General features: G+C 38.3%; 1 protein-coding gene across 3 annotated transcripts in view; it reads left to right on the top strand.

Moving 5' to 3' along the window:
- SBF2 (SET binding factor 2) overlaps positions 1 to 21,508 on the top strand; it is a 481,299-nt gene that overhangs the window by 233,357 nt on the left and 226,434 nt on the right. The gene's annotated exons all lie outside the window — the stretch shown is intronic.

The raw sequence follows: 21,508 nt of genomic DNA, 5'->3' as shown, positions 1-21,508 counted from the left end.
GACTCAGTGACTAAATAACCACCCATAGAGTTTCTAGTATCCTAATAAAGATGAATGATGGCATCAATCCCAAAGTAGTAGTTCTCTATTATATTTGCCTCCCCATAGGAGTTTAAACTGTTAAAAATTAAAAATTCTTCCTCCCTGAAAGCTTCTGCTCATTGAATCATCTTAACCAAGTTCAAATTAATTTAATTAAAACTGTTTTGTTTAATGTGTGAAATAGGCACTGACTCCTTGGTGGCACTTATTTCTGTAAAGAATATCTTGTTGATTAAAACCTTCCTGCACAAAGTTTTGGACGTAATTTTAGGGGTTCATGAATTACCTACAGCCTGTGCATGGTCCCTACTAAACACTGACTTAATTGATTTTAGCTAAGCACTGTTCACATGATCTTTTTCATTTAGGAGGACTTGTATGCCTGTACCTGGGTCAGCGGTGGTCTGCCACAGGAACAGGAGCTCTGGGTGCAGCAGACTTGGATATGGCATGAGCCCTCTTGGAGGAGGTTACCATTAACCACATCATAGAGCTGCCAGAACTTGCACTGAACTGGGAAGTAGACTCTTGGAGGGCACAACAGAACCTTGTGCACCAGGACCCAGGAGAAAGGAGCAGTGACCCCACAAGAGACCGTCCCAGACTTGCATGTGGGTGTCCAGGATTCTCTGACAGAGTCATGGGTCGGTGGTGGCCTGCTGCAGAGTTGGGGGCACTGAGTGTAGGAGTACATGCATGGGATCTTTTGAGGGAGGTCACCATTATCTTCATTACCTCCACCATAGTTAAGCCCCAGGTAAACAGCAGGGAGGGAACACAGCTCCACCTATCAACAGAAAATTGGATTAAAGATTTACTGAGCATGGCCCCACCCATCAGAACAAGACGTTTCCCCCTCAGTCAGTCTATCCCATCAAGAAGCTTCTATAAGCTTCTTAACCTTCTCCATCAGAGGGTAGACACCCTGAAAACCACAATCACAGAAAACTAACCAATCTAATCACATGGACCACAGCCAAGTCTAACTCAATGAAACTATAAGCCATGCCATATAGGGCCACCCAGGACAGATGGGTCATGGTAGAGAGTTCTGACAACAGGGGTCCACTGGAGAAGGAAATGGCAAGCAACTTCAGTATTCTTGCCTTGAGAACCCCATGAACAGTATGAAAAGGCAAAAAGATAAGACACTGAAAGATGAACTCCCCAGGTCGGTAGGTGCCTATTATGCTACTGGAGATCAGTGGAGAAACAACTCCAGAAAGAATGAAGAGATGGAGCCAAAGCAAAAACAGCACCCAGCTGTGGATGTGACTGGTGATGGAAGCAAAGTCAGATGCTGTAAAGAGCAATATTGCATAGGAACCTGGAATGTTAGGTCCATGAATCAAGGCAAATTAGAAGTGATCAAACAGGAGATGGCAAAAGTGAACATTGACATTTTAGGAATTAGCGAACTAAAATGGACTGAAATGGATGAATTTAACTCAGAAGACCATTATATCTACTACTGTGAGTAGGGCAAGAATCCCTTAGAAGAAATAGAGTAGCCATCATAGTCAACAAGAGAGTCCAGAATGCAGTACTTGGGTGCAATTTCAAAAACGACAGAATGAGGTCTGTTCATTTCCAAAGCAAACCATTCAGTATCACGGTAATCCAAGTCTATGCCCCGACCAGCAATGCTGAAGATGTTGAACATTTCTATGAAGACCTACAAGACCTTCTAGAACAAACACCCAAAAAAGATGTCCTTTTCATTATAGGCGACTGGAATGCAAAAGTAGGAAGTCAAGAAACACCTGGAGTAACAGGCAAATTTGGCCTTGGAGTACAGAATGAAGCAGGGCAAAGGCTAATAGAGTTTTGCCAAGAGAACGCACTGGTCATAGCAAACACCCGCTTCCAACAATGCAAGAGAAGACTCTACACATGGACATCACCAGATGGTCAACACCGAAATCAGATTGATTATATTCCTGTAGCCAAAGATGGAAAAGCTCTATGCAGTCAGCAAAAACAAGACCAAGAGCTGACCGTGGCTCAGATCATAAACTCTTTATTGCCAAATTCAGACTTAAATTGAAGAAAGTAGGGAAAACCAGTAGACTGTTCAGGTATGACCTAAATCAAATCCCTAACAGTTATACAGTGTAAGTGAGTAGTAGATTTAAGGGACTAGATCTGGTAGAGTGCTTGATGAACTATGGACGGAGGTTCATGACTTTGTACAGGAGACAGGGAACAAGACCATCCCCAAGAAAAAGAAATGCAAAAAAGCAAAATGGCTGCCTGGGGAGGCCTTACAAATAGCTGTAAAAGAAGAGAAGCAAAAAGCAAAGGAGAAGAAGAAAGATATACCCATTTGAATGCAAAGTTCCAAAGAATAGCAAAGAAAGATAAGAAAGCCTTCCTCAGTGATCAGTGCAAAGAAATAGAGGAAAACAATAGAATGGGAAAGACTAGAGATCTCTTCAAGCAAATTTGAGGTACCAAGGGAACATTTCATGCGAAGATGGGCTCAATAAAGGACAGAAATGGTATGGACCTAACAGAAGCAGAAGATACTAAGAAGAGGTGGCAAGAATACACAGAAGAACTGTACAGAAAAGATCTTCATGACACAGATAATCACGATGGTGTGATCACTCACCTAGAGCCAGACATCCTGGAATGTGAAGTCAAGTGGGCCTTAGGAAGTATCACTACGAACAAAGCTAGTGGTGGTGATGGAATTCCAGTTGAGCTATTTAAAATCCTAAAAGACATGGGGATTACATGTAACTCTATGGTTGATTCATGTCAATGTATGACAAAACCCACTGAAATGTTGTGAAATAATTAGCCTCCAACTAATAAAAAAAAATTTTTTTTTAAATAAATAAAATCCTAAAAGATGATGCTGTGAAAGTGCTGCACTCAACATGCCAGCAAATTTGGAAAACCCAGCAGTGGCCACAGGACTGGGAAAGGTCAGTTTTCATTCTAATCCTTAGGAAAGGCAATGCCAAAGGATGCTCAAACTACTGCACAATTGCACTCATCTTACACGCTAATAAAGTAAAGCTCAAAATTCTCCAAGCCAGGATTCAACAGTACATGAACTGTGAACTTCCATATATTCAAGCTTTAGAAAAGGTTTTAGAAAAGGCAGAGGAACCAGAGATCAAATTGCCAACATCTGCTGGATCATCGAAAAAACAAGAGAGTTCCAGAAAAATATCTATTTCTGCTTTATTAACTATGCCAAAGCCTTTGACTGTGTGGATCACAGTAAACTGTGGAAAATTCTGAAAGAGATGAGCATACCAGACCACCTGACCTGCCTCTTGAGAAACCTGTATGCAGGTCAGGAAGCAACAGTTAGAACTGGATATGGAACAACAGACTGGTTCCAAATAGGAAAAGGAGTACGTCAAGCTGTATATTGTCACTCTGCTTATTTAACTTATAAGCAGAGTACATCATGAGAAACACTGGGCTGGATGAAGCACAAGCTGGAATCAAGTTTGTCGGGAGAAATATCAATAACCTCAGATATGCAGATGACACCACCCTTATGGCAGAAAGTGAAGAACTAAAGAGCCTCTTGATGAAAGTGAAAGAGGAGGGTTGAAAAGTTGACTTAAAGCTCAACATTCAGAAAACAAAGATCATGGCATCCAGTACCATCACTTCATGGCAAATAGATGGGGAAACAGTGGAAATAGTGACAGACTTTATTTTTGGCGGCTCCAAAATCACTGCGGATGGTGACTGAAGCCATGAAATTAAAAGACACTTGCTCCTTGGAAGAAAAGCTATGACCAACCTAGACAGCGTATTAGAAAGCAGAGACATTACTTTACCAACAAACATCCATCTAGGCAAAGCTATGGTTTTTCCAGTAGTCATGTATGGATGTGAGAGTTGGACTATAAAGAAAGCTGAGCACTGAAGAATTGATGCTTTTGAACTGTGGTGTTGGAGAAGATTCTTGAGAGTCCCTTGGACTGCAAGGAGATCCAACCAGTCCATCCTAAAGGAAATCAGTCCTGAATATTCTTTGGAAGGACTGATGCTGAAGCTGCAGCTCCAATACTTTGGCCGCCTGATGTGAAGAGCTGACTCATTTGAAAACACTCTGATGCTGGGAAAGATTGATGGTGGGAGGAGAAGGGGACAACAGAGAATGAGAAGGTTGGATGGTATCACCGACTTGATGGGCATGAGTTTGAGTCAGCTCCGGGAGTTGGTGATGGACAGGGAAGCCTGGCATGCTGTAGTCCGTGCGGTCATAAAGAGTCAGACACATCTGGGCGATGGAACTGAACTGAACTGAACTAACCTTGCCAGACACTGCCTGTATTTTGCCCAAGAGATTAAGTCTGATTCTGATCCCAGTAAATATAGAAGATGGGGGAACACATTGCATCCAGAGACCGCAGTTGTCAAAATCCAGGCTCTCAGAAACTGTTGGTCAAATGTCACAAATTCTTTAACAAATAAATTATATGGAGGAGGAACCTCCAGATTAAAAATGTTTTGAGGGTCTTCCCTTACAATCCAGTGGTTAAGACTGCATACTTCCTCTGCAGGGAATGAAGGTTCTATCCCTGGTCAGGGAACCAAAATCCAGCATGCCACATGGCTTGGGCAAAAAATAAGTAAGAGATTTAAACAGATTCCATTTTTAACAGAGTGAAATTATACTGTAGTGTCTAGGGATGCACTTTTTGGTGATAAAAAAATGTCTGTAGGAAAAATCAGGAAAATGCTTAATAGAAGAAAGGCAGCGTATTGATTACTTATGGCAGTGGAGAGGTTGTCATGATTAGAGGCGCATGCAAGTCGCCTCTAGGGCTGCTGGCAAAGTCCTCCCTTGACCTTGGTAGTGTTTGTAAGATAGTTCATTGAACTATACTTTTGATTTGTATTCTTTTCTGTATTTGTGCTTTATCTTAGTAATATTTAGAAAACTTGTGCAACTATTTAACTCTTCATATGTACACCTTTTATTTTTTTTATATAAGTTCAGTGCTTGAACAAAGTAAGAGATTTTATCCTCAGGTAACAAAAAGGCAGCAGAGGACTGATATGTTAATTCCCAAATGTCTTCAGGAAGACATGTTTTTCGCTTATTTATTAATGGGGCGTTTTCACTTTCTTGACTGGGGAGCTTCAAGAACTGCCTTGTCTTATTATCCTGTGCATCCTCTATATCTGGCATAGTGCCGTGGGCACAGAAGGCATCCGTGTTTATTGAATAAATTACTGCACCAGCCATGAAGATGGCAGTCATATCTCCTAGGAGAATTCTGTATATGGATGAAGTACACAGAACAGATGATGATCAGCCATTTGAATATCAGATTTCATTATTTTACTCTCTAGTATTTTGAGCTTAATTATTTTTTGCTTACATGTTCAAAATTTACTTTTTCAGCATCTTTCTTTTAGCTTATTCTTTATAAGGAAAAGATAAGAAAGGAAAGGAGAAAGAAAGATGCCTCTCAAACAGCATTGTATGCAGTTGTAGTTGCCAAAGCATGTGGTACTGATAATTCTGTCTGCAATCATGTTTTTATCACTGGTCATTTTGGTTAGAGTTTGTTGAAGGCCAATATTAGACCATTATCACAGTTCACTACCTGTGTTGGGGATGCGGTAGTGGTGGTAGATTTTACAAAGCACAGACAGGAAGCAGATAAAACTCTAAGATACTTTTGTAGCCTTGACTAGTTTTCCTGTGAAAGGCCTAAATGTAATGATAGCATTTCCTTGGTTCTTCTTTCCAAGGGTTGTTATGATAATGAATTTGTTTTTCACAGTTTCAGAGCAGTGTTTGCCTGAAGTAGTTATGTGGACTTATGCCATTACCCACCTCATTCCTTAAAATTTTCTGTTAACCAGCTTCATCTCCAACTTAACATCTATTTTATTTATTTGTATCTTTTTGTAGTCTATGTAAATTGCTTTTTATTTACCTAAGGTTTGTGTTTTGTGTAGAAAATTGTAATTTTTCATGTTAATAAGATTGTATTCAGGAACTGGTTTTTATAGCCCCTCTGATTTTTTTAATTCATAGCTCAGATATCCCTCCTTTATCCAGATAATTTTGTGAAATTCTGTTGACATCTTTTGAGATATATGTTCACCTATAATTTGGTTTCTAACTATAAACACACTAATTTTTTTTTTTTTTTTTAAATATTATTTTATTAGTTGGAGGCCAATCACTTTACAACATTTCAGTGGGTTTTGTCATACATTGACATGAATCAGCCATATAGTTACACGTATTCCCCATCCCGATCCCCCCTCCCACCTCCCTCCCCACCCGACTCCTCAGGGTCCTCCCAGTGCACAAGGCAAGAGCACCTGATTCATGCATCCCACCTGGGCTGGTGGTCCGTTTCACCATAGATAGTATACATGCTGTTCTTTCAAAACATCCCACCCTCACGTTCTCCCCCAGAGTTCAAAAGTCTGTTCTGTACTTCTGTGTCTCTTTTTCTGTTTTGCATATAGGGTTATCGCCACCATCTATCTAAATTCCGTATATATGTGTTAGTATACTGTAATTTTCTTTATCTTTCTGGCTTACCTCACTCTGTATAATGGGCTCCAGTTTCATCCATCTCATTAGAACTGATTCAAATGAATTCTTTTTAACGGCTGAGTAATATTCCATGGTGTATATGTACCACAGCTTCCTTATCCATTCATCTGTTGATGGGCATCTGGGTTGCTTCCATGTCCTGGCTATTATAAACAGTGCTGCGATGAACATTGGGGTGTACGTGTCTCTTTCAGATCTGGATTCCTCAGTGTTAAACACACTCATTTTAGAATAATTGTTCCCCACTTCATAGTACACTACTTATTAGACCTTCTTAAAGTCACAGGCTAAAGTTATTTTGGGCCTTAAGTTACTGTCACTCTGTTTCCATAGTAAAATAGCATTAATCATGTAACATCTGTGTTTATTGAGATATTCTTGAGATATAACATGTATAAGTTTAAGGTTTACAGTGTGATACTGTATTGAAAAATGATTACTGTAATAAGATTAGTTACCACCGTCATCCCCTCACATAACTATCATTTGTGTGCTGATAACATTTAACATCTACTCTTTTCATAGTTTTTAAATCTGTAATACAATATTGTTAATTATAGTACCCTGCTATACATTACATGCTCAGAATTTATTCATCTTATACCTGAAATTCATATATTTTGACCAGTATCTTCCCACTTCCCCCACCCTTTGCGTACATGCATGCTCAGTTACTCAGTTGTGTCTGACTCTTTGCTACCTTTATGGACTGTATTCTGCTAGGCTCTTCTGTCCATGGGATTTTCCTTGCAAGAATACTGAAGTGAGTTGCCATTTCCTACTCCAGGGTATCTTCCCAAACCAGGGATTAAACCCACATCTCCTGGGTCTGGTTGCATTAGCAGGCGGATTCTTTACCACTGAGCCACCTGGGAAAGCCCTCCCACACTGCCTAGCCCCTTGTAACCACCATTCTGTCTGTTTCTGAATTCAGCTTTTTCAGTCTATGAAAAGGAGGATATAGAGTATTAGTCTTTTGCTGACATTTCATTTAGCATAGTGCCTTCAGGATCTATCCATGTTGTCATGAAAGACAGTGTTTCCTTCCTTTCTATAATTGAATAATACTCCGGTGTATTATATATGTGTTTTTCCCATTCATCTGTTGATAGACACATAGGTTGTTTCCATGTCATGGCTATTGTGAATAGTACTATAGTGAACACATGAGTACCTCTTACAGATAGTGAGTTTATTTCCTTTGAATATGTACTCAGAAGTGGAATCACTGTATCATATGATAGTTCTATTTTTTTATTTTTTGAGAGCCTTCATACTGTTTTCCATAGCAGCTGGACCAATTTACATTTCCACCAACAGTGTGCAAGAGAGATCTCTTTTGTCTTTTGATAGTAGTCATTCTAACTGTTGTGAGATGAGTGGCATTTCCTTGATGATTAGCGAAGTTGAGTATCTTTTCATGTGCCTGTTGGCATTTATATGTCTTCTTTGGGAAAATGTCTGTTTTTTTTTTTAAGTCCTTTGCCCATTTTGTAATCTTTTTTTTTTCCTTTTTGCTACTGAGTTATATGAGTTGCTGTTATATTTTAGATATTAATATCTTAGCAAATAGATGATTTGCATGTAACTTCTCCTGTTTATAGATTGCCTTTTCATTTTGCTGATTGTTTCTCCTGCTGTTCAGAAACTTTTTAGTTGGGTGTAGTCCCAATTGTTTATTTTTGGTTTTGCTGCTTGAATTTTGGGTATCACATCTAAAAAATCATTGCCAAGACCAGCATCAGGGAGATTTTTCTCTGTTTTCTTTAGTAGTTTTATAGTTTTGTTTCTTTTATTTATGTATTTAATGTTTCATGTTATTTTTTGTGAATGGTGTGAGATAGGGGTCCAATTTCATTATTTGGCACATGAATTTTCAGTTTTAGTTAAAGAGACTATCCTTTCTCCATTGAATATTTTTGGGTCTTTGTCACATATTAGTTCACTGTATATGTATGAGTTTCTTTCTACACTCTGAATTCTATTCCATTGATTTATGTGTCTGTTTTTATGCCAGTACTATACTTTTTTAAAAGTATTATTGTAGCCTTGTAATATAGTTTAAAATCAGGAATTGTGAAACCTCCAACTGTGTCGTTTCTCAGAATTCCTTTGGCTATTCAGGGACTTTTATGGTTTCATATGAATTTTAGGATTGATTTTTTTCTATGTCTATGAAAATATAATTATCAGTTCAGTTCAGTCACTCAGTAGTGTCTGACTTTTTGCGACTCCATGGACCGGAGCACACCAGGCCTCTCTGTTCATCACCAATCCCTGGAGGTTATCCAAACTCATGTCCGTTGAGTCAGTGATACCATCCAACCATCTCATCCTCTGCTGTCCCCTTCTCCTCCTGTCTTCAGTCTTTTCCAGTATCAGGGTCTTTTCAATAATTTTGATTAAATTGAATTTATAGGTGGTTTTATATAGTATGGATATTTTAAGTGTTAATTCTTCTGAATTATGAACATGGGTATATTTCCATTCATTTGTATCTTCCTCAGTTTCTTTCATCAAACTCTCATCAGTTTCAACATACAGATCTTTGCTTCCTTGGTTAAATTTATTCCTAAGTATTTCATTCATTTTGTTGCTACTATAAATGAGGTTATTTCATTTCTTTTTCAAATAGCTTGTTGTTAGTGTGTAGAAATGCAACTGATTTTTCTATGTTGATTTTATATCCTGCAACTTTGCTGAATTTGTTTATTAGTGCTAACAGCTCTCTAATGGAGTCTTTAGGATTTTCTGTATATATAGAAGATCATATAATCTTCAAACAGAAACTATTACTTCTTCCATTCTGGTTTGATGCTTTCTATTTCATTTTCTTGCCTAATCGCCCTGGGTAGGATTTCCAGTACTGTGTTGAAAAGGAGTGGGCACCCTTGTCCTACTTCTGATCTTAGGGGGAAAGCTTTCACGCTTTCACTGTTAAATAAGATGTTAGCTGTGGACTTCTCATATCGGCATTTTTTATGTTGGGGTATGTTTTTTTCCATACTCAATTTTCTGAGAGTTTTTATAATGAAAGAATTTTGAATCAGATGTTTTTCTGCATGTATTGAGATAATCATAGGATTTTTTAATAGTTAATTCTATTAATGTGGTATATCACATTGATTTGTTGGTATATGTTGAAATATCCTTGCATCCTGCAATTAAATTCCTCTTGATCATTGTGTATGGTCCTTTTAATGTGGTATTGAATTCATTTTCCTGCTGTTCTGTTTAGAATTTTCATATATTATGTTAATCAGTAAGATTGGCCTGCAATTTTCTTTCCTATTCAGTCCTTACCTGGCTTTGTTATTCTGGTAATTCTGGCCTTAGGGATTGTTCCTTCCTTTTCAGTTTTTTGAAGGAGTTTGAGAAGAATTGGTATTCATTCTTCTTTAAATGTTTGGTGGAATTCACCAGTGAAACCATCTGGTCCAGGACTTTTCTCTGTTGGGAAATTTTGGTTATAGTTTGAATCTCCTTACTCATTACTGGTCTGATCAAAATTTCTATTTTCCTCATGATCTTATCCTAGTGTAAACTTTCTTATATGCATACTTTCTTTTTGCTTACCCATATTTAGCCAGTTTTTCATGGGCTATTATTGAGTCAATATTTCTGTGTATTATCTCTAATACTAAGTATAGATTTTTTTTTAATTATTAAAATTGCTAGAGTTTTTTCTTCAGTTTATCTTACAAACATTATTTTTCCTTTTTATATAAACATCCTTAAAATGTTGACTGTAACCATACTTGCTATTCAAAAAGTTATTTCTGCTCTTAAATGTTTTAATGGAAAACTTCTGGCATTCTCTCTTTTGTCTTCCTCTGGAAAAGCTTCTGATTGTAATGCTATATAATTATTCTTAAAGTGATATTAACTTTTATAAGCATATCAAGAGTAATTTATGTTCCTGAAAAGAAAGAAGAAAGATTATTAGAGGAAAGAATGAAGGCTTAAGTTGTGGAAAATTCTTCTCTTTAAAGGTAACAGCTTTAGAAGAATATGTTGATTAGTAAATTTATGAACCACATGATTAATGCATCAGTTGTAGAATGATTTTTGTCCTTTTTCCTTAAATGATCAAAATCTAGAGTCTTGGATCACATTACTGTTTTCATTTAGTTTTCCTAGATCATTCATATAACACTAGTACTTGATTTAGTCTTATTCTCAATCACAATTGAAAAAAATGAAGTAGCCATTTTCTTTCTTATTGTATGTAGTTGAACATGTAGTTGGAGAATTTGTGGGCACAAAAGTTTAGATCATTACTGTAAATGGAATATTGTGCTCTAGGTAGAAAAGGAATAGGAAATTTAGTGTTTTACTGTAACTATATGTATGATTAATCATTTTGAGATAGTTTGATTGTCAGCTATTTGTCTTGAGGTTTTGAAACAAATTAAATCTCCTCACTAGTCTGTCTGGAGCACTTTTCTGAAGATGCTTCTTACCATGTCTACTTTATTCCAGAGTCCTAAGAATTTCTAGGGAAGACTGTTTCAATTTTAAGTTTTTATAATAATTAGTAGAAAGAACAAAATTTCTATGATGCCTATCTACAGGAGTATAATTTTTTTGGTCAAATACTTATAGAACCATTACCATATGTCAAGTCTTGTGCTAGTCACTAGGGATGTAAAGATAAAACTGTCTCATGCTCTTATCCCAGATAATACTTTTATATGTTTTAAAAATTATAGTACAGTGTAATTAGTGCAATAATAGAGATACTAAGAGCTAACTTTTACTAGCTAGAAGAGTGGAAGGACATTCCAGGCAGAGGGAAAGACATAAGCAATGATACAGACCCATGATAGGCATTCATGAAATAATAAGATATTTGATGAAGCTTGAGCATTCAGAAGTGGTCACAATGTTATCAGAAAACTGATTGCTTTCTTTTAAAAATTAAACATTTAATATTTATGCTAGGTTTATAAAGTAAACTATTTTCAAAATACCAAATACTAACAGTCATGACCAATGGGTTGTTGATTAATGTACTCTGCTTGTGAGAATCATACATAAATAAAGTATTTAATATCTGCTTGCTACATGATATCATTTGAGGACAGTTCAGAAGAATCCTAATTCAAAGGATTTTCCATTTTCCTTTTATTGTGTTTAAATACTAACACTAAATGGTTAAATGCTACCACTAAATGGTCTCCCCTGGTAACTCAGCAATAAAGACTCTGCCTGCCGGTGCAGGAGACTGAGTTCAACCCCTCAGTCAGGAAGATTCCCTGGAGAAGGGAATGGCACCCATTCCAGTATTCCTGCCTGGGAAATCCAATGGACAGAGGAGCCTGGTGGGCTATAGTCCACAGGGTCACAAAGAGTCAGGAACAAATGAAGCAACCTGACATGCATGCAAAGTGTATTTAATTCATGTCACATTCAAGGGGATAAAAATGTTCATAACCACTGAAATACACCCATGTATAGTTGCCCAGTTGAGTTACATTTAGTTATTTTTTTACTTAGAAGATTTCCATTTGTAACATATTTGGAAATAATGCACTGAATTTGTAACAAATATGAAACATTGCCTCTCAATGGTAGTTACAGAACTAAACTGTAAAGTATTAGATAATCTGAGAGGGTAGGGATTTTATTTTTCTTCATTATTATATTCCTAGTATTTGGAGCATAGTGGTGTTGGTTATTATTCAGTTGCTCAGTCATGTCCAACTCTGTCCCTATGGACTGCAGCATGCCAGGCTTCCCTGTACGTCACCAACTCCTGGAGCTTGCTCAGACTCATGTCCATTGAAGTGATGATGCCATCCAGCCATCTCATCATCTGCCGTCAACTTCTCCTCCTGCCTTCAATCTTTCCCAGCATCAGAGTCTTTTCCAGTGAGTCAGTTCTTGACATCAGGTAGCCAAAGTATTGGAGCTTCAGCTTCAACATCAGTCCTTCCAGTGAATATTCAGAGTTGGTTTCCTTTAGGATTGACTGGTTTGATCTCCTTACAGTCCAAGGGACTCTAACAGAGTCTTCTCTAGCACCACAGTTCCAAAGCATCGGTTTTTCAGTGCTCAGCCTTCTTTATGGTCCAACTCTCACATCCATACGTGACTACTAGAAAAACCATAGCTTTGACTAGATGGCCCTTTGTTGGCAAAGTGATATCTCTGCTTTTTAATATGCTGTCTAGGTTTGTCATGGTTTTTATTCCAAGGAGCAAGCGTGTTTTAATTTCATGGTTGCAGTTACCATCTGCAGTGATTTTGGAGCCCAAGAACATAAAGTCTGTCACTGATTCCACTGCTTCCCCATCTATATGCCATGAAGTGATGGGACCAGATGCAGTGATCTTAATTCTTGGAATGTTGAATTTTAAGCCAGCTTTTTCACTCTACTCTTTCACTTTCATCAAGAGGCTCTTTAATTCCTCTTTGCCTTTTGCCATTTGGGTAGTGTCATCTGCATATCTGAGGTTGTTGGTATTTCTCCTGGGAATCTTGATTCCAGCTTGTGCTTCATCCAGCCCAGCATTTTGCATGATGTACCCTGCATATAAGTTAAATAAGCAGGATGACAACATACAGCCTTGATGTACTCCTTTCCCAATTTGGAACCAGTTCATTGTTCCACATCCAGTTCTAACTGTTGCTTCTTGACCTGCACACAGGTTTCTCAGGAGGCAGGTATGGTGGTCTGAAATTCCTACGTTTTTCAGAATTTTCCACAGTTTGTTGTGATCCACACAGTCACAACAGTGTAGTCAACGAAGCAAAAGTAGATGTTTTCCTGGAATTCCTGGATATTTTTCTGGAATGCTTTTTCTGTGATTCAGCAGATGTTGGCGATTTGATCTCTGATTCCTCTGCCTTTACTAAATCCAGCTTGTACATCTGGAAGTTCTCGGTTCACATACTGGTGAAGCCTGTCTTGAATGATTTTGAGCATTACCAGCGTTACTCATGTGAAATGAGTGAAGTTGTGTGGTAGTTTGAATATTCTTTGGCATTGCCTTTCTTTAGGATTGGAATGAAAACTGACTTTTTTCAATCCCATGGCCACTGCTGAGTTTTCCAAGTTTTCTGGCATAGTGAATGCAGCACTTTAACAGCATCATCTTTTAGCATTTGAAATAGCTCAGCTGGCATTCCATCACCTCCACTAGCTTCGTTTGTTGTAATGCTTGCTAAGACCCTCTTGTCTTCACATTCCAGGATGTCTGGCTCTAGATGAGTGACTATACCATCATGGTTATCCAGGTCATTAAGACATTTTTTGTACAGTTCCTTTGTGTATTCTTGCCACCTCTTCTTAATATCTTCTTCTGTTAGGTCCATGCCATTTCTTTCCTTTATTGTGCCCATCTTTGCACAAAATGTTCCCTTGGTATCTCTAATATTCTTGAGGAGATCTGTAGTATTTCCCATTCTTTGTTTTCCTCTATTTCTTTGCATTGTTCACTTAAGAAGGCTTTCTCATCTGTCCTTGCTATTCTTTTAAACTCTGCATCAAGTCTTTCCTTTCTCCTTTGCTCTTCCCTTCTCTTCTTTTTCTCAGCTATTTGTAAGACCTCCTCAGACAACCGTTTTGCCTTGTTGCATTTCTTTTTCTTGTAGGCTTTCAACAAATATTGATCAATGAATGAGAAATACCGTTTTTCATGACTTTTGTTAAACCATGACTATTCTAACATTTTCTCCATTGTGGATTGACAGAATCACAGTAAATTCTTTAAGGCTTTTGGAAATATAACCTGCCAAGAAAACCAGGACCTTCAGTTCCTCAATTTGCCCATTTGAAAGCTGAGACATAGTGTTCTATTTGTATAGCATATCTTTATTATTCAGAGAAGGGGAGGTTTCTGGAGAGAAGTTTGTGGTGGTGTTTGTTTTTTTTTTTTTTTTTTTTTTTTGTGGTGTTGTTTTTTCATAGCAAGAAACAAATACCTTCATTAATGTTTGATGTTATGAATTTTAGATCTTTAACCCTCAAAGAAAAGTTAAGATCAGGAAGTAATTTTTCAGAATGTTTTACTATTTGGATAGTCAACAGGATGTGTATGTATCATTGTAGTCAAATCAGTAGAAATTATCACTGGAATGTTTGCTTTTCATACTGTTTTTCTCTCCTGTTATTGTGTAGCTTTGGATAGACATTGGCTACCGAAGACTAGGAAACATTCAAGGTTATTTAGAAAACTGATTATGACTAGCAGTTCAAGGAAAATGAAGCCAGCAACAAGTGGTGCTGGTTAGGAATAAAAACATCTATGTAATTTCTTAAAATGTTTGAGATTGTTAATTATCTAAAACTTAAAGCATGTGATGTTTAAAAATGCAAAATGTAAGCAATCCATTAGTTACTCACAGGTAAACTTTATTTTATATTATGGATGAGGTAGTTGGATCGCCGACTCGATAGACATGAGTTTGAGCAAGCTCCAGGAGTTTTGATGGACAGGGAAGCCTGGCATTCGGCAGTCCATGGTGTCACAAAGAGTCAGACATGACTGAGCAACTGAACTGAAATAATTTTCTGGATAATGAGAAACTTACCCTTTAAGCATTAGACTGTTACCCCTAACTCATTTCTAATACATGAGATGTTATCCTTTAGTAGTAAATATAGTGTAATATTTCACTCCTTGCTGTCATAAATTGATTCTACTAATGTAAGCTCTCTAAGGAGAGCCGCATACCTTCCTTCTTCACTTTTTATCTAATACTACATGATGCTGGCCATGACTTTTATTTTCTGATGGGTTATTAAAATGAATTTATTTTTTTGTGGGTATTACAGTGGGTTCAGAGGGGAGTAGAGAGGAAAAAGTTCTTCCTCAGAGTCTTCAGGGAAAAAGTTTAGATTCCTTCCTAATGGTATATAGATTGTTCATGAACTTGCCCTTGGCAAAACTCCTTGTAGGTCTTCTGAATACCTTTCCCTCCCTCAGTCCTTTGTTTCTTTGCATGTGGTTGTCTGTCAACTTGGAAGTCTTGCTGATCTCGCTTCCCTAACTCTTAACTTCTGCTAATTCTTAAAACATGGCTGATTCATGTCAATGTATGACAAAATCCACTGCAATATTGTAAAGTAATTAGCCTCCAACTAATAAAAATAAATGAAAAAAAAAAGTACAGAGTCTTATACATTTCCTCACCCTTTCTCCTAATTTTCCCAGTTTAAAAAAACAAACAAAAACAAAAAACTGCAACTCGAATGTCAATTCCTTTAGGTGGGCCCAGTGTAGTCATAAAGGTCCTTAAAAGATGGAAGAGGGAGATACAGTGTGAGAGTGGTGCACTCTGATTCACACAAAAGAGAAAGACTCAACCAGCCTTACCAGCTTTGATGATGGAAGGGGTCCATGAGCTCAAGAATGCAGGCAATTGCTAGAAGCTGGGAAACCTAGGAGTAGGGCTTCTGAATTTTAAGCCATTAAGTTTGTGGAAATTTGTCATAATAGCCTTTGGAAATTAACAGACTTTTAATTACAACTACAGACTTTTTAAAATGTAAATCTTAATTTTTAAATACTTGGACTCACAAGAAGTTGCTAAAATGGTACAGCAAATTCTCAAGTTTTGACTTCTCCAAACTAACTTAGATCTCACACCCTCAGAAAATAGTATTAGACCAATCATAATCAAAAGAAGCAAAATATATTAAAACTGAGGACATATAGAAGCAAATAACTCTGCTCTCCTTTTTTACACTTTTATCAGAATGCAGCTGCTTTACAATGTTGTGTTTCTTTTTTTTTTTTTTTTTATTAGTTGGAGGCTAATTACTTCACAACATTTCAGTGGGTTTTGTCATACATTGATATGAATCAGCCATAGAGTTACACGTATTCCCCATCCCGGTCCCCCTTCCCACCTCCCTCTCCACCCGACTCCTCTGGGTCTTCCCAGTGCACCAGGCCCGAGCACTTGTCTCATGCATCCCACCTGGGCTAGTGATCTGTTTCACCATAGATAATATACATGCTGTTCTTTTGAAACATCCCACCCTCACCTTCTCCCACAGAGTTCAAAAGTCTGTTCTGTACTTCTGTGTCTCTTTTTCTGTTTTGCATATAGGGTTATCGTTACCATCTTTCTAAATTCCATATATATGTGTTAGTATGCTGTAATGTTCTTTATCTTTCTGGCTTACCTCACTCTGTATAATGGGCTCCAGTTTCATCCATCTCATTAGAACTGATTCAAATGAATTCTTTTTAACGGCTGAGTAATATGCCATGGTGTATATGTACCACAGCTTCCTTACCCATTCATCTGCTGATGGGCATCTAGGTTGCTTCCATGTCCTGGCTATTATAAACAGTGCTGCAATGAACATTGGGGTGCACGTGTCTCTTTCAGATCTGGTTTCCTTGGTGTGTATGCCCAGAAGTGGTATTGCTGAGTCATATGGCAGTTCTATTTCCAGTTTTTTAAGAAATCTCCACACTGTTTTCCATAGTGGCTGTACTAGTTTGCATTCCCACCAACAGTGTAAGAGGGTTCCCTTTTCTCTACACCCTCTCCAGCATTTATTGCTTGTAGACTTTTGGATAGCAGCCATCCTGACTGGCATGTAATGGTACCTCATTGTGGTTTTGATTTGCATTTCTCTGATCATGAGTGATGTTGAGCATCTTTTCATGTGTTTGTTAGCCATCTGTATGTCTTCTTTGGAGAAATGTCTGTTTAGTTCTTTGGCCCATTTTTTGATTGGGTCATTTATTTTTCTGGAATTGAGCTTCAGGAGTTGCTTGTATATTTTTGAGATTAATCCTTTGTCTGTTTCTTCATTTGCTATTATTTTCTCCCAATCTGAGGGCTGTCTTTTCACCTTGCTTATAGTTTCCTTTGTAGTGCAAAAGCTTTTAAGTTTCATTAGGTCCCATTTGACAATGTTGTGTTTCTTCTGTACAGCACAGTGAATCACCGGTGTGTGTTCATACATTCTCTCTTTTTTGGATCTCTATCCCATTTAGGTCACCACAGAGCACTGAAGAGTGTTCCCTGTGCTGAGCAGCAGGTTCTCCCCAGTTATCTTAGCAGTGTCTATATGTCCGTCCCAGTCTCCCAGCTCATCCCAAACCCCCTTCTCCCCAGCGGTGTCCACACATTTGTTCTGTGCATCTGTGTGTCTGTTTCTGCTTTGCAAATAGGTTCATTTGTACCATTTTCCTGGATTCCACATATATGTGGAGTTGTAAGGTTTGGGAAATGAAGGTTTGGAGGGCAGGTTGCTTGTCAATTTCCTGTAGTCTGTCTCCTCACTCAGCCATTAGCTCTAGTAAGACAGGAACTGTGACTGTTCTGTGGGCTAATGCTTGCCCCAGGGCTCAGGACAGTGTCAGGTACGTGGTAGGCACACAGTAAATGTTTGTTGAATAAACGAATATAATAAAGTCACCTAGAAAGTTAGGGGCAGCCAGAACAGGAACCCATGGCTCTGCTCCCCCAGGCCGGGCTCTATCCATTGAACCAGGAAACCTAGACTACAGAGCGAGGCTGTTGTTCAGTCCCTCAGTCATGTCTGACTGTTTGCAGCCCCATGGACTGCAGCATGCCAGGCTTCCCTGTCCTTCACCATCTCCTGGAGCTTGCTCAAACTCACATCCATTGAGTCAGTGATGCCATCCAAACATCTCATCCTCTGTCATCCCCTTCTCCTCCTGCCTTAAATCTTTACCAGCATTAGGGTCTTTTCAAATGAGTCAGTTCTTTGCATCACGTGGCCAAAGTATTGGAGCTTCAGCTTCAACATCAGTCCTTCCAATGAATATTCAGGACTGATTTCCTTTAGGATGGACTGGGTGGATCTCCTTGCAGTCAAAGGGACTCTCAAGAGTCTTCTCTAACACCACAGTTCAAAAGCATCAATTCTTCGACGCTCAGGTGTTTTTATGGTCCAGCTCTCACATCCATACATGACTTACTAGAAAAGCCATAGCTTTGACTAGATGAACCTTTGAGGCCAAAGAAATGTCTCTGCTTTTTAATACACTTTTATGTTGGTCATAGCTTTTCTGTTAGTCTATCTGTTAGTTTCATGGTTGTCATAGCTTTTCTTCCAAGTAGCAAGTGTCTGTTAGTTTCATGGCTGTCCATGAATGTCCAGTCACCATCCACATTCACTTTGGAGCCTAAGAACATAAAGTCTGTGACTGTTTTCACTGTTTCCCCATCTATTTTCCATGAAGTGATAGGACCAGATAACATGATCTTTGTTTTTTTTAATATTTAGTTTTAAGCCAGCTTTTTCACTCTCCTCTTTCACCTTCATCAAAAGGCTCTTTAATTCCTCTTTACTTTCTGCAATAAGGTTGGTGTCATCTACATGTCCGACTCTCTGTGACCCCATGGACTGTAGCCTACCAGGCTTTTTGTCCATGTAATTCTCCAGGCAAGAATACTGGAGTAGATAGCCATTGTTTTCTCCAAGGGAACTTCCCAACCCAGGGATTGAACCTGTGTTTCCTGCATTGTAGGCAGATTCTTTACCATCTGAGCCACCAGGGAAGCCCCCAATATAAGATTTAGCAAATGAATAAATGTGTTTATGTCATTAGCATCCAGGGTTTTCATTGGAAGAAGGAACATACAAATATGTATTGGAGTCAGTTGGGAGACCCTGTGAAAATAGATTGGAACTGAAAGTAATGATATGGACTCAGAATTCTCAAATGCATGTGTATGGATATATATATGTATGTGTGTGTCTGTCTGTCTGTATGCATGTATATATGTTTGTATATGTGCATGTATCTACTCTTATCTGTAAAAGTAACCCCAAAACAAAGATACCTTGGCAGAAATGATCTAACATTTACCCTAATACCTTCAATTCTTGATTTTTAAAAGCCATTTCTAATGGAAGGAACCAGGCCTCCTTGGAGAGGTGACTAACTTCAGAGCAGGGACAGAGTAAGTAAAGTATGAGTCTGGATTATTTTGTCAGGCTCGAAAGTAAGAAAGAACTTAAAAAGGAAAGGGTTCATGTCATAGGGACACAGGAATTAGGTCAAAGGGGTGACCGTTGTCTAAGTTTAGGACTTAATGGGCACAAACATAATTAAGGTCAGTAATAACTTACAGAATGTTGGAATAAAAAAATAGAAATCCATGAGTCTATACTGATAATGGATATATAAATAAGTAGGTAATGGGAGAATAAATGAGAGTTCTGATTATTGCTGAACATTAAGTGCTAATTTCTAATTGGTTGAATGTGATTTGCAAAAGCATTTTATCATCATAACAGTAAAGACTGATTCAGATAGTAATGATCAATTGATGCTAAATCTAGGCAAAAATTTTGGTAAGGAACAAAATATTTGCATGATCTAAAGTGTCTGAACTCAGATGGCTTATTAGTTACGAGGAAAAATACGAAGTATACATTGGAAGAGTTAGATAGTAATAAACAAAAGTTTAGGTGAACAAAATCAACATCACTGGGGATAATGATTCTGGTTATGGCAGTATGAAGAGTTCAGAAAATCCTCTCCCCAAAGAACCAGCAGTAAAACTAGACAATTGTTGCATACAACTTTCAATTCTCTGCAAATTGAGCAAAAGCAAACAACAAATTCGGTAGCGTTTACTCATGCTAGAACTTCGGATAAGAATAGTATTCTTACCTGGATGACTCCTATCTTTCCCACAGTGAGAATGATAGTTTTGCTTGGGCAGGGCGGGACATAAAACCGTCAACTTTGCTGCCAAAAGGTTGGAAAGCTTAAGCCCACAACATCATTTTCAACAAAAATAATGTTGAATCCAGTAGGAAATAAAAAGAAATTAACACTGCTTTTCTGCATTGTAATCCTATTTGTGACTAGTGGCAGACCAGCTAGAAATTTAACCAGAAAATCCTGGCAATGACAGAATCATAGAAGGGATAGCTGAGACTCAAGATCAAGAGGGCAACATAGGAGGCTCCTGAATTTCGCTCTCTCACAGACAGCTACACATGGAGCAATTCCCTGTGAAATTTAGAAACTAGTTAAGTGACTCTTGTACCTTAGGCTCCTGAGAAAATATCCACATTGAAATGGGTAGGAATAATGTATATACACTCTTGCCATAAACTCCAGTCCTTGCATAGGACCATATAACAGGGATGGAACCCCGAAAACCCAGCTTTTCCCTGAAGAGTGAAGGGTTGGGGCTCTGTGATAACCTAGAGGGGCGGAATGGGGTGGGAGGTGGGAGGGAGGTTCAAAACTGAGGGGATGTATGTGTACCTATGGCTGATTCATGTTGATGTATGGCAGAAATCAACACAATATTGTAAAGCAATTATCCTTTTATTTAAAATAAATTTTTTAAAAATTTAAGAAGAGTGAAAGGTTGGGGCCACACATCTTGCATATCAACTTTTTAAACTCCCCCCTGAGGAATGGTTCCCTCAAACTCCTAACTCTGAAAGCCAGCAGAGCTTGTGTTCACGAGTCCCATAGTACTATAGAAAACAAAGAGGCAATTCTTAATGGGCTATGAGCACTTACCCACTCCAATATTCTTGGGCTTCCCTTGCAGCTCAGCTGGTAGAGAATCTGCCTGCAATGCGAGAGACCTGGGTTCAATCCCTGGGTTGGGAAGATCCCCTGGAGAAGGGAAAGGCTACCCACCCCAGAATTCTGGGCTGGAGAATTCCACGGACATCCATGGCATCGCAAAGAATTGAACATGACTGAGCAACTTTCACTTTCATGAGCACTTACTGTGGTTATCCCTCCAGGTTCAGTGTTCAGTGCAGAGGGAGCAGGCAAAAACACCCATCTCCCGGTGTTTCCCAAAAGGGATTTGACTACATAGTTTCAAAGTTCAGCTTCTAATTAGCATGAATCTAGGTGCTGGCATCCTCACTGGAGCCTAAAAGAAAAATAGATTCACTTCAGCTTTCATGATACATTTAGACTG

Source organism: Muntiacus reevesi, chromosome 9 (assembly GCF_963930625.1).
Source record: "Muntiacus reevesi chromosome 9, mMunRee1.1, whole genome shotgun sequence".
Classification (NCBI taxonomy): Eukaryota; Metazoa; Chordata; class Mammalia; order Artiodactyla; family Cervidae; genus Muntiacus; species Muntiacus reevesi.
Note: the sequence above shows the minus strand (reverse complement) of the source record. Positions and strands in the feature narration are given on the sequence as shown.